The sequence below is a fragment of the Carcharhinus amblyrhynchos genome, chromosome 12, assembly GCF_965287045.1.
Source record: "Carcharhinus amblyrhynchos chromosome 12, sCarAmb.v2.hapA, whole genome shotgun sequence".
In the NCBI taxonomy this organism is placed as follows: domain Eukaryota; kingdom Metazoa; phylum Chordata; class Chondrichthyes; order Carcharhiniformes; family Carcharhinidae; genus Carcharhinus; species Carcharhinus amblyrhynchos.
In genome coordinates, this window is record NC_137335.1 from 7474594 (window position 1) to 7488231 (window position 13638).

Sequence of the window (13638 nt, forward strand, 5' to 3'; positions counted from 1 at the left end):
AGATCAAATCATTTTCTATGTTAGCCACCATTGCAGATAAATTTCCTATCTAGCTTCGAATAGACACAGCAAAAAGTGTCACAACACCTGGTTAAAGTCCAACAGGTTTTTTTTGGAATCACAACCTTTCAGAGCGCTGCTCCTTCATCAGGTGAGTGGAGAGTTGGGTTCACAAACAAGGTATATATAGACACAGACTCAATTGCAAAATAATGCTTGGAATGTGAGTCTTTGCAGGTAATCAAGTCTTTACAGGTACAGATAATGCACATGGAGAGGGATGATGACAGGTTAAAGAGGCGTGAATTGCTTCAAGCTGGGACAATTAGTAGGATTTTGCAAGCCCAGGCCAAATGTAGGGGAGTTACGCAGAATGTGACATGAACCCAAGACCTCGGTTGAGGCTGTCCTCGTATGTGGAACTTGGCTATCATACAGTAAGAAGTCTTACAACACCAGATTAAAGTCCCAACAGTTTCTAACCATTACCTTGCAGTTGAGTCTGTATCTATATATGCCGTGTTTGTGAATGCAACTCTCCACTCACCTGATGAAGGAGCAGTGCTCCAAAAGGTCAAGATTCCAGATAAACCTGTTGGACTTTAACCTGGTGTTGTGAGACTTCTTACTGTGTTTACTCCCACTCCAGCGTCGGCAACTCCACATCAAAAGGATAGCAAGAGTTTTTATAAATATATAAAAAGGAAGAGGCTGGCTAGGGTGAACGTTGGTCCCTTAGAGGATGAGAAGGGGGACTTAGTGGTAGGGGATGGGGATATGGCTGAGGTCTTGAATAACTTTTTTGTTTCGGTCTTCACGGAGGAGGACTTGAATAATTTGCTGGATGTTAGAGGTGGAAAGGTGGTAGGACTGGAGGGTCTCGATGACATTACTGTTACTAGAGAGGTGGTGCTCGACAGACTGGAGGGGCTGATTGTGGACAAGTCCCCAGGACCAGATGGAATGCATCCGAGGGTCCTGAAAGAAATGGCGGAGGTGATAGTGGATGCCTTGGTGGTTATTTTCCAGACGTCGCTGGATTCCAGGGAAGTGCCGGAAGATTGGAAAACGGCTAATGTTACGCCGTTGTTTAAGAAGGGTGCCAGGCAAAAGGCGGGGAATTATAGGCCTGTTAGTTTAACGTCTGTTGTAGGTAAAATGTTAGAATCTGTCATCAAGGAGGAAATAGCGAGGCATCTTGAGGGGAACTGCTTGATAGAGCAGACGCAGCACGGTTTTGTTAAAGGGAAGTCGTGTCTGACAAATTTACTGGAGTTCTATGAGGATGTGTCTAGGGCGGTGGATAGAGGAGAGCCGGTGGATGTGGTCTGTCTTGATTTTCAGAAGGCGTTTGACAAGGTACCTCACAAGAGGTTATTGCAGAAGGTCAGGGGGCATGGAGTTGGGGGTAGGGTGTTAGCGTGGATAGAGGACTGGTTGTGAAATAGGAGGCAGAGAGTGGGGGTCAATGGGTGCTATTCGGATTGGCGGATGGTGACTAGTGGAGTGCCCCAGGGGTCGATGCTGGGGCCTCAGCTATTTACCATTTATATAGATGATCTGGAGGAGGGAACCGAGTGTAGGGTGTTGAAATTTGCTGATAACACCAAAATTGGTGGAAAGGCAAATTGTGCGGAGGGTGGGGAGAGTCTACAGAAGGATCTAGATAGGCTGGGCAAATGGGCCAGGAAATGGCAAATGGAATTTAATGTTGGCAAGTGCGACGTGGTCCACTTTGGTAGGAATAATGGTAGGAAGGATTATTACTTACGTGGAGAAAAACTGCAGCAGGCGACGGTACAGAGGGACCTCGGGGTCCTTGTGCATGAGCCGCAAAAACCCAGCTTGCAGGTGCAGCAGGTGGTCAGGAAGGCGAATGGGATGCTGGCCTTCATCACGAGGGGGATTGAATATAAAAGTAGGGAGGTCTTGCTGCGGCTGTATAGGGCATTGGTGAGGCCGCAGCTGGAGTACTGTGTGCAGTTTTGGGTGCCGTACTTACGCAAGGATATTTTGGCCTTGGAGGGAGTGCAGAGGAGGTTTACTAGGCTGATGCCGGAGTTGAGGGGGTTGAGCTATGAGGAGAGGCTGAATAGATTAGGCTTGTACTCGTTAGAGTTTAGAAGAATGAGGGGAGATCTCATTGAGACGTATAAGATGATGAATGGGATGGATAGGATAGAGGTGGAGAGACTCTTCCCGCTCAGAAGGGATAGTAGGACTAGGGGGCATAGCCTCAAGATAAAGGGGGGGCGGTTTAGAACAGAGTTGAGGAGGAACTTCTTCACTCAAAGGGTGGTGAATCCCTGGAATTCTCTGCCCGTTGAAGTGGTGGAGGCTACCTTGCTAAATATTTTTGAGACGCGGGTTGATGGGTTTTTGATGAGAGAGGGGATTAAGGGTTATGGGGAGAGGGCGGGAATGTGGAACTGAGCCACGACAGATCAGCCATGATCTTATTGAATGGCGGGGCAGGCTCAAAGGGCTAGTTGGCCTACTCCTGCTCCTATTTCTTATGTTCTTATGTTATGTTCTTATATCTTTGAATGGGATGTTTATGTGCTCCTCCACAAGCAGATGGCGCCTCAGTTTGTCAGTACTGCAGCAAATTGTCATGTTCACATAGGGTTATGTTCTCCAGTGTTTTCTGATTCAAGAGGCTGAGTGTTATGACTAAGCCACGCTGATTAAGTGTTTACATTGTCATCATGTCAGATGGCTGACACATTGGGGTGATAGTAAAAAGAATCAGAACACTAAAATAATATGACCGTTACTTCATTGAATATGTGGAGCAGCATTGAGAGAAGATTTAACCATCACAAATACCTTTAAAAACCCACAAGGCATATAAAATCTTTAATTTTCCAAAATAAAATGTTTCTTTTTTACTGCCCACACAAAGACATACTTTCCTGCCTACCTGAGCTCTTGATCTCTTGGACATTTTATAAATTGCCTTACATTATCTGAACAATAACATATCATAAAATACTTGGAAGTGAACACATCCAAGAGAGGGTCATGTATGATATAAACTGCCCAAAAGGGTACATAATCTCTCACATCTTTACATCAGGTTTTCACACCGGTCACAGAACTGCAGCACAGCAGATCATCTCCATTGATTGCCACTCAACAGTAGTGTATCAGGGTTAAAGTGCAACTTCTCCTGCACTAGTGTCATTGGCCAATATAAACTTAAGCATATTCAAAACTTTCCCTATCTGCAATGCTGTTGATTTGACAGGACCTTAACGTGCTTGTCAGTAGGGAATATCTAACTTGGCACGAATTGTCACAGTGATGTATAATGGTGAATACTGTGGCATTTCTGCCAATTTTCCTGTTTATGTTTAAGCTTATTTATTATTGTCACAAGTAGGCTTACATTAACACTGCAGTGAAATTACCGTTGAAAATCACCCAGCCACCACACTCTGGCACCTGTTCAGGTACACTAAGGGAGAATTTAGCATGACCATTGCACCAAACATAGAAAATAGCAGTAGATGGAGGCCATTTGGCCCTTTGAGTCTGCTCCACCATTCATCGCGATCTTGGTTGATTGTCCGACTCAATAGCTTAATCCTGCTTTCTCCCCATAACCTTTGATCCCACTCACCCCAAGCGCTATATCTAGCCACCTCTTGAATACATTCAGTGTTTTGGCATCAGCTACTTCCTGTGGTAATGAATTCCACAGATTCACCACTCTTTTGGTGAAGAAATGTCTCCTCATCTCCATCCTAAATGGTCTCCCCTGAATCAGACTGTGACCCCACCATTAGGCATATCCTTCCTGCATCTACCCTACCTACTCGTGTTAGAATTATATAAGCTTCCATGAGAGCCCACATCATTTGTCTGAACTCCAGCACATCTTTCAGACTATGGGAGGAAATGGGAGCACCCGGAGGAAACCCAAGCAGGTTTCTTCATCACGGGAAGAACATGCAGACTCCGCACGGACAGTGACCCAAGCCAGGAATTGCACCCATTGTGCCACCATTCCATCCTTTCTGAGGACTTGATCTTTGCGAATTTTATCATTTTTTTCTGCATTATTAGGACAGCTATTTCTTGCTACAAAATACTTGGACTAGAGCTTGCCCAAGAATGGGCGTATGTGATTCAAAAATATCATTTAGCAGCATGCTATGTACAAAAAGTTATGAATCAGTTATCAAGGTTGCCACTCTAACGCAGATCTGAAGGAGCGTTGTACTGTTGGAGACACCGTATTTTCAATGAACCGTTAAACGAAGGCCCTTTTGTCATTGAGGTGGGTGTAGGAGATCCCATGGCCCTATTTTGAAGAACAGGTGAGTTACCCACAGTGTCCTGGCCAATATCTATTCCTCAATCAACATCACAAGAACAGGTTACTCGGGCATTATCATCATAGAATCTCGACAGTACAGAAGGAGGCCAATCAGCCCATCGAGCTTGCACTGACCACAATCCCACTCTATCCTCATAAACTCTCACATTCATCCTGCTAACCCCCCTGAAACTACTGTCAATTTTAGCATGGCTGATCAACCTAACCCACACATCTTTGGCGTGTGGGAGGAAACCGGAGCACCTGGAGGAAATCCCTGCAGACATGGGGGAGAACGTGCAGACTCCACACGGACAGTGGCCCAAGCTAGGAATCGAACCCAGATCCTTGGAGCTATGAGGCAGTAGTGTTAACCACTGTGCCACCATGCTGCTCCCACATTCTCACATTGCTGCCATTGAGGGGGTGCTTACTGTATGCAAATTGGTTGCCATGTTTCCTGTAGAACCTTTCAAAAGTACTCGGCTGCAAAGCGCTTTGGGACATTCGGTGATGGTTAAAGTCTGTTCTCAGATGCAATGGCCATGAGTCACTCTATCTTCAGGCTTTTCATTGGCTTAGACTAAACCATACAATGCATTGTGTTTTGCTGTTTTTATGGTTGACTCAAACTTCTTAAATCTGGAGCGCTCGATTATGGTCAGCTAAGCCTGCAATGATTCCACTGATAAAAGTCATTCATTCAGGCTTTAAGATGCAAATTATACCCATGAGCACAAACTGCTGGTTCACACTTGTCAGTTGTTTGAGCTGAGACTTGTGGAAAGATGTAAAATATCTTCCAAGTTCAGAGAATGGATTTTGGTTCAATTAAGCAGGATCAGCGTGCTTTCATTTTACCCTTAATCATACTCTCACCCTGTGACCACTGGGAGTAAAATCAAGTCTTCTGCCTGTAATTTTTATTATTAGTCAAATACCCCAGCAGTTTCAGTTGTAGGCAGAGCATCTTTCAGTGACTCGGTCTATTATGAAGTTTGGATCCACATGCATGTCAGTCCTCAATAGAACTTAAAAACATCAACAGCGGGGTGCGAATACAGCACCCAGCCACTTAGTGTTCTCAATTATTACATACAGGGCAAGTAGCACAAACCATTTGCCAGCCAAAGTTGTTGCTTCTAACACACAGAATAAGTTGATCATTTTGGCAGTGGTGGATCTAAACCTGCATATCATTGATGTGATATTGGACAAGGTGACTAAAATTTACTTGCTAATTGGCTTCATGTTCTCTCAGCCTTGTGTTGCAGTCACTTTCGGTTTTTAATGAGTTTTTAAACTAATGGGTGGGAGGGGCACTGTCTCAAATAGCCTTGTTTCTCTTCAGTTAAGAAACTTTTAAAGGCTTGTGGTGACTTAATAATCTCAGCAGGTGAGTGGGTGAGTTTTGTGTGTGTGACCCTCAACAGTTTATCATTTTGTTTACCCAATTCTCTCTTCTCTTCCACCGCCCCACCCCTTTGCTTTTCACCACTTTAAACATTCCTATTTAAATTAGCAGCTCGAAGGAGGATAAGCTTCAGGTTTCCCCACTTAGTCCTGGGAGGTAATTGGAGTCCCAGACAAGACTCTGCTTTTATCTCCCCATCTTGAAGTCATAGAGCAAGACTGTGCAGAAACAGGCCCTTCGGCCCAACCGATCCATACCGACTATGGCGCTGTCCTAGCTAGTCCCAGTTGCCTGCGTTTGGCCAATGTCCCACTCATCCTTTCCCATCCATGTACTTATTCAAATGCTTTTTAAATGTTGCTATTGAACCTGCCTCAACCACTTTCTGTGGCAGCTTATTCCTTATATGCACCACCGTCTGCGTGCACAAGTTGCCCTTCAGGTCCCTTTTAAATCTTTTCATCTAAAACCTATGCCCTCTAGTTTTCAGTTCCCCTTCCCTGGGACAAAGACTATGTGCGTTCATCCTATCTGTGTCCCTTATGATTTTATAAACCTCTGTAAGATCACCCCTCATTCTCCTACGTTCCAAGGAATAAAGTCTTAGTTTGGCCAACCTCTCCCTATAACTCGGGCCCACTAGTCCTGGCAACATCCTCGTAAATCTTCTTTGCACTCTTTCTGTGATAAGTCCTCGGAGGCAGAAGTCCCTTCACCAAAATCCCTTTATTTACAAACTCTAACAGCAGTACACAGAGTGCTATCAGTCAGCAGTCTACTTTCGGTAGTCCCAGAGGAACTGACACTCCCGGTTAAATACAAGGAAAAGGCTCCATGATTGACTCCTTAATTAGGGAGTTCATATTCCAATAGACCAACCTCAATGGCCTGATTGATAAACTGGAAAGTGTAATGACTTCAATGTCTTTCCTATGTCCTATCCCATCATAATTTTAAACATCAAAAACAAATCAGCTTGTAATCTCCTCAACTCCAACAAAAATAACCTCAAATTTGCAAGCTTCTCATTGTGTTTATATTACACCATGCCAGGCATCATTTCAGTGAATCTTATAATTCCTGGTGAATTAAACAGCTTCCCTATATCATCAGTTCTAAAAACTGCATGCAGTTCTCTAACTGTGAGCTTAATTACAAAGGATTATATAGGGTCACTTCAAATTTCAAGTTTTATATTCTGTACCTCTTGCTGTGAAACTTAAGTTTCTGTTTGCTGTTTTTTATGATCTTAAATCATTTATGGTGTTTCCTTTAATGGCCTGCTAACCTAAACCTCCAAATCTCTCCACTCAATTAAAATATAATCTTTGCCCATTTTTAACCAAAATACAAAACGTGGCATTTTTATGTATTAAATTGCATCTGCCTCATTTTACCCATGCAACCATCTTATCAATATTCCCTTGTGCCTCCCTTTGATCCTCTCAATTATTTATTCTTCTTTTAATATTGGGCAGCTCGGGATGCCACAGTGGTTAGCACTGCTGCCTCACAGCGCCAGGGACGTGGTATGATTTCCAGCTTGGGTAACTGCGTGGGGTTTCCTCTGGGTGCTCCGATTTCCTTCCACAGTCCGAAAGATGTGCTGGTGCATTGGCCATGCTAAATTCTCCATCAGTGTATCCAAACAGGCAGCAGAGTGTGGCAACTGGGGGATTTTCACAGTAACTTCATTGCAATGTTAATGTAAGCCTACTTGTGACACTAATAAACAAATAAAATAAACAGTAAAAATGTGATATGATTTTAAGTAACTTCTGCAATTACTAGTTTACTCATAATCAGCTGGTTGAACATAAGAACATAAGAAATAGGAGCAGGAGTAGGCCATCTAGCCCTTCGAGCCTGCCCCGCCATTCAGTGAGATCATGGCTGATCTGTCGTGGCTCAGTTCCACATTCCCGCCCTCTCCCCATAACCCTTAATCCCCTCGCTTATCAAAAACCCATCAACCCGCGTCTTAAAAATATTTAGTGAGGCAGCCTTCACCACCCTTTGAGTGAAGAAGTTCCTACAAGGCCAAAATATTGCATAGCCTTCTTTATGAGCACAAGCCAGCAATTTAAGTGGCTGCTTAGTGATCCTCCAGCAAACCATTCATGGCATAAGCTTCAACTCCCCAATCAAGATGTCACCCTGCACTAAACATGGGCTAAACTGACATTTCAACTATGGACCCCCAGTTGGCCAGCCTACTGCAGATGCTATTTTGCTATGCAATTCTTTTTGATCAACTCGGCAACACCATTATTCATGATACCTTGTGCAAGAAGGAAACTTAATGTGAGGCCAGGAACTGAGCTTTTGATAAAAAGCAAAGGACAGCACAGGAACAGGCCCTTTGGCCCTTGAAGCTCATGCTGATCATGATGTCTCAACTAAACTAAGAAACAAATCTTTTGCCCTTACCTGACTATATCCCTCTATTTCCTCCCTATTCATGTACCCATCCAGATGCCTCTTCAGCGTTGCTAATGTGCCTGCTTCCACCACTTCCTCTGGCAGCGAGTTCCAGGCACCCACCACTCTGCATGAAAAACCTCCCCCACACATCTCGTTTAAACTTTCCCCCTCTCACCTTGAACCTGTAATTGTACTTGTAACTGACACTTGCATCCTGGGAAAAAGCCCCTCTCTATCCTCCCTGTCTATGTCTCTCAGCCTCCGTCTTTCCGGTGAAAACAATCCTAGTTTATTCAACCTCTCCTTGTAGCCAACACCCTCGAGACCAGGCAAAATCCTGGTGAAATGTCTTTGCACTCTCTTCCACATCCTCTGGTAATGTGGTGACCAGAACTGCATGGAATACTCCAAGTGCAGTCTAACCGAGATTTTATGTAGCTACAACATAATTTCCCAACTCTTGTACTCAATGCCCCGGCCAATAAAGGTAAACATACCATATGTCTTTTTGATCATCATGGCCACCTTTGCTGCCACTCTTAGGGAATTGTGGATCTGCACACCCAGATCCCTCTGTATGTTAATGTTCCTAAGGGTACTGCCATTTACGGTATAATTCACATCTAAGTTTGATCCTCCAAAACGCATCACCTTGCATTTGTCCGGATTAAACTTCATCTGCCATTTCTGTGTTCAATCTATCTATATCTTATTGTATCCTCTGACAATCTCTGGCACTATCAGCAAGTCCACAAATCTTCGTGCCATCTGCACTGCATCCAGCTCTCTGCTGACCTGGAGTGTGAGAATCCCTATTGTCAGGTGGTTGTGCAGATATTGGTGGCATCACGATGGCTGCAGTCATTCAGGTCTTGCTGACCACTTTTGTTCATCATGCAGTATTGTAATTGGGGTGATTCCAAAGTACCATCCAACATTAGGATTAGCCAAACTGTAACACACTGCATTCATTCCATCATGTCTGTCATTCATATCTCTCCTTGGTGGTTGGAAGTTTCTGCGTCTTTAGTTTGTTGAAAAGATGTGGTCCTCTGCTCCCCTGTGGATGTGAATGTGAGAATGCTCAAGGCAGGGGCAGAGCATGTCTACTGCCTGCTTTCCTTCATTGACAGTCTTCCTCCAAATATCACAAGTGTCATAGAATCCCTACAGTGGAGAAAGAGGCCAGTTGGTCCATCGAGTCTCCGCTGAAACAATCCCACCCAGGCTTCATCCCCGTAATCCCACATATTTACCCTGCTAATCCCTCTAACCTACACATCCCGGGACATTAAGGGGCAATTTAGCATGGCCGATGCACCTAACCTGCATATCTTGGACTGTCGGAAACCGGAGCACCCAGAGGAAACCCACGCAGACACAGGGAAAACGTGCAAACTTCATGCAGACTGTGACCTAAGCCAGGAATCGAACCCAGGTCCCTGGAGTTGGTGAGGCAGCAGTGCTAACCATAGTGCCATCATGTCGGGTGGCTCCCAGTAGAAGACTCATATGGGCAGTGCTGTCCTTAATTGCCAAAAGATAGTTTTGCGCAACAACCATTACCACAATGGTTCCAAGCCACAAGCAGAAGAACAGAAAGAAAAGGATGAAAATGTTGCAAAAATGCTCAATAACCTTTCGGAAGTGCTCTTGAAACCAACCTCCAAGCCTTTCCCACCTATTTTCCCTGTGCAGGAACATTGAGAAACTATGTTTCTGCCAAAATAGTTGGGGGATCTTCTGCCTTTCCTGCACCCAAACTGGAAATCCTCATTCTAGGTCTCTCACTCTTTCTCTGGATAGTTACATCCATTGAAATTTGACATTACCAATTAGAAAATCGACCTTGCTGCATCTGCCTTAAAGCTTTATTCCACTGGGGATTGCAACCTTCTCCACTAAACGGGGGAGGTTCACACAGATCAGCTGAATCACAACGGTTTTGCTGGGTTAAACCGAACTGGTGTGGGCACTTAAGCTGTCCATAGTTTAAAGAAACTTCCCTTAGAGAGCTACTTTTCTGAGCTCCCCCCACCTCCCCTTCCCTGAAATAGTCCTCCTCTGAGTAAATTTAGATTTATTTACGCAGTAAGTGACACTCAGACAAGTACTTCCTCATGGAGGGTATAAACCCAGAGTGCCAGTAACCCTGACACTCCTCACTGTGTAGGCATGTAAGGCTCCAAGATTGGACAAACCATTATGCCGTAATCAGGGAACTCATATTCTAAGAGGTCCACATTGTGGACTTCGTTCAAGTCATTGCATGGTTTTTTTTACTGTGCTGTTTTGCTGTCAGGAATAGAGTTAAGTTTATTTATTAGTCAAAAGTAGGCCGACATTCACACTGCAATGAAATTACTGTGAAAATCCCCTAGTTGCCACACTCCAGTGCCTGTTCGGGTACACCAAGGGAAAATTTAGCATGGCCAATTCGCCTAACTAGTACATCTTTGGACTACAACTGCCTAAATATGGTGTAACACACAACAGCAACAGTTGCTAACTTGAAGAGATCCCTCAATAACCTAGGCTGAGATTGGAAATGCTTAGTGTTTGCTGTCCATTCTGACTATATCTTGTTATTGTATAACTATATTGTCTCTCTTTAAAGTCATAGACCAGATTTTTCTGCATGTATCCTAAGAGTCACCCAAGTGAAGCATGATGAGGAAGACCGGGTGGAATATTGTGCACCCATGAGGCCACCTGATTTTTTTTTCCATCATTTAGATTATAGTTGAGTGGGCTTCATTACAAACATTCAATTATTTTTATTATTAGTTATTTTTGCTGGCTGCTGCTGTTTCTATTCTTGAGTAACAGAGGCCTGATTTTGGCCTATCTAAGCAAAATTCTGTCGCAGATTCCAGGTTAGCACTGTAGTTTTTTTTCTATCTTATCTTTTCGTAAGGTCCTGTTACTGTGATGACATCCAACAAAAAAAAATTGTTGAACGAGTTTTTCCATCTCAAATTAACTTACGGGTATGATTTTTCTGGATGGGATCTATTTGGTGTCATAGTCCATTCACCGTTTTGCAACCAGATATTTGGTCCTGTTGCAAAAGGGCCATACTGCCCCCTTAATGGGAGGGCAAAAAGAATCCTTGGAGTCACTCCGCAGGATCGAGTTGTTCTATTTTCCTGAGCTTTCTGTGATAGATTCCATGTCAGAGCATAATCTTCACTGTTGACTTGGTCTTGACTGCAGGCTGTGTTTACAAGCTGTGAAAGGCTTTCCTTGGAGAGTGAGTCAGTCTCAGCGACATGCAGACGCTATTGAGGCACCACGTGCGGTAACATAGTGCAGTACAGTCAGAAAATACATTGCATATTTTTCCTATACCCGGGTGGAAGTGGCATACTAATACAGCAATTGTCAAAAACAGTGAAGGCTTTTATTATTGTGTAATAGAACCTATTGCTGTTCTCTGGTAATAGTTCCAAAATGTTCCTGATTTTCTCAAATGCTTTCTTAATGGAAATGGGGCAACTTTGTGTGTGTTTATATATATATATATTTTTTGTGTATGTGTTGTATATACTTACATCTATATAAAATAATTTCTACTTTGAAAATATATGTACAGTAGTAGGAAGGATTCAATTTGCTTTAATCTGCTATCCTTCTGTCTAAATAATGCAACTGGAAATAACAGACTCTGTCTTGCAGAATGGAAAGATTTGAACATTGACCACTGCTGTGTCTTGTTTTATAGTTTCCATGGAATGCAAATTTTGCACATATGAATTTGTTTCAAGTTTTTTTTGGGAAGTTGCAGGTGGAGGTGGAGGGAGACGCCATTCTGTAGTACGCTGAATATTAGGAGAAGCAAATTGAATAAATGCTAAACATTAATTCCAAATAGCTACAATTTTTCAAATTTGTTCCACTTCATTCATTCGTCCTGTCTCATTTTAGCTGCTCCGGCACCTCATCACGTTGCAATGACAAGATAATGGAAAGGCAGCCTCTTCCCAGCTTTTATAAAGTTTTAAAAAATGTACTCATGAGATAGGGCTTCACTGGCTAGGCCAGCATTTATTGCCCATCTCTAACGTTCCTTGGGAAAATGGTGGAGAGCTGCCTTCCAGAATCACTGCAGTCCATCTGGTGTAGGTACACTCACTGTGCTGTTAGGGAGGGAGTTCCAGGATTCTGATAGTGGCGGAACTCTGATATAGTTCTAATTTGAAATGGTGAATGGCTTGGAAGGCAACATCCATGTGCTGGTGTTCCCAAGTATCTGCTGCCCTTGCCCTTCTACATAGTATAGTGGGTTTGGAAGGTGCTGCCTAAGGAGCCAGGATGAGTTCCTGCAGTGCATCTTGTAGATGGTACACACAGCTACTACTATGCATCGGTGGTGGCGGTAGTGAATGTTTGTAGATATGATGCCAATCAAGCGGGCTACTTTATCTTGGATGGTGTCAAGCTTCTTGAGTGATGGAGCTGACTCATGCAGGCAAGTGGCGAGTATTCCATCCTGACTTGTGCCTCGTAGATGGTGGATAGGCTTTGGGGAGTCAGGAGTTGAGTAGTTTGCTGCAGGATTCCTAGCCTTTGACCTGCTCTGAGGAGCCTCATCGAGGTTTCTATGTAAAGAACAGCCCAGGTAATTTGGACCTTCAGCTTTTATGGCTTTCCCATGAAGAATTGCCCTTCATCCATTTAGCATGGCTCCCTAATGACATTGCTAGGAAATTGCATACTTAAACCTGTATCCTGTCACATTAGAGCAGAATACATTACAGCACAAACTCCACAGTTAATGAGAAATCCTGAACATTTTCTTTTAGATCACAGATTACACATAATATGTCACGAACCATGATGATTGGGAATCTAAATTATTGTCTGACTTGAGCAGTTCTCATCCAGTAATGGGAAGCAGTAATAGTTAATTTATCTAGTAGTCATGCGTATTTATGTTTGTTCTCTATCCCATTTCTTGTTGAGCCTAAGCTGTACACTACCCATGCCAATTGAAGGGACCTGGGCGAATGGCTTTGAAGACACCCCCAATGCTGTAATGCAAACAGTTGCTACTGTGTGTAAAGGAGCAGCCTGCTAAAAGTCTGTTCCTGACTGGCTTCCAGTTGTTACCTCATTATTAGCAATGCAGCTTAGCATGTGATGGCAGGGTGCCCAAACTTCTGGTCTCAAGCCCATAGATGTGTCTAATGGATCTTTGGAGGCCCTACATCAAGTTTATTTGATGTAGGGCCTTCAAATCCATGTTCCCATTAACTGGTGTTGCATTTCAGATCGCAGACTCATCATTCCATCAGTGACGCATTCATGATAAGAATGACCCAGTCCAAATTTCCGATGCCATTAAATTCAAACCTGATAAACCAATAAATGCTGAGCATAAACACAAGGAGGAGTGAGCTTGCTGTTCATAGAACAGATTGCAAAGTTTCAATGCCACAGTTTGGATGCCACTAATATAGAGGGTGGTTGGCAT

At 43.5% G+C, this 13638-nt stretch overlaps 1 protein-coding gene across 8 annotated transcripts in view; it reads left to right on the plus strand.

The window, feature by feature from the left end:
- Positions 1-13638, plus strand: part of pak5 (p21 protein (Cdc42/Rac)-activated kinase 5) — a 209070-nt gene that overhangs the window by 177346 nt on the left and 18086 nt on the right. The gene's annotated exons all lie outside the window — the stretch shown is intronic.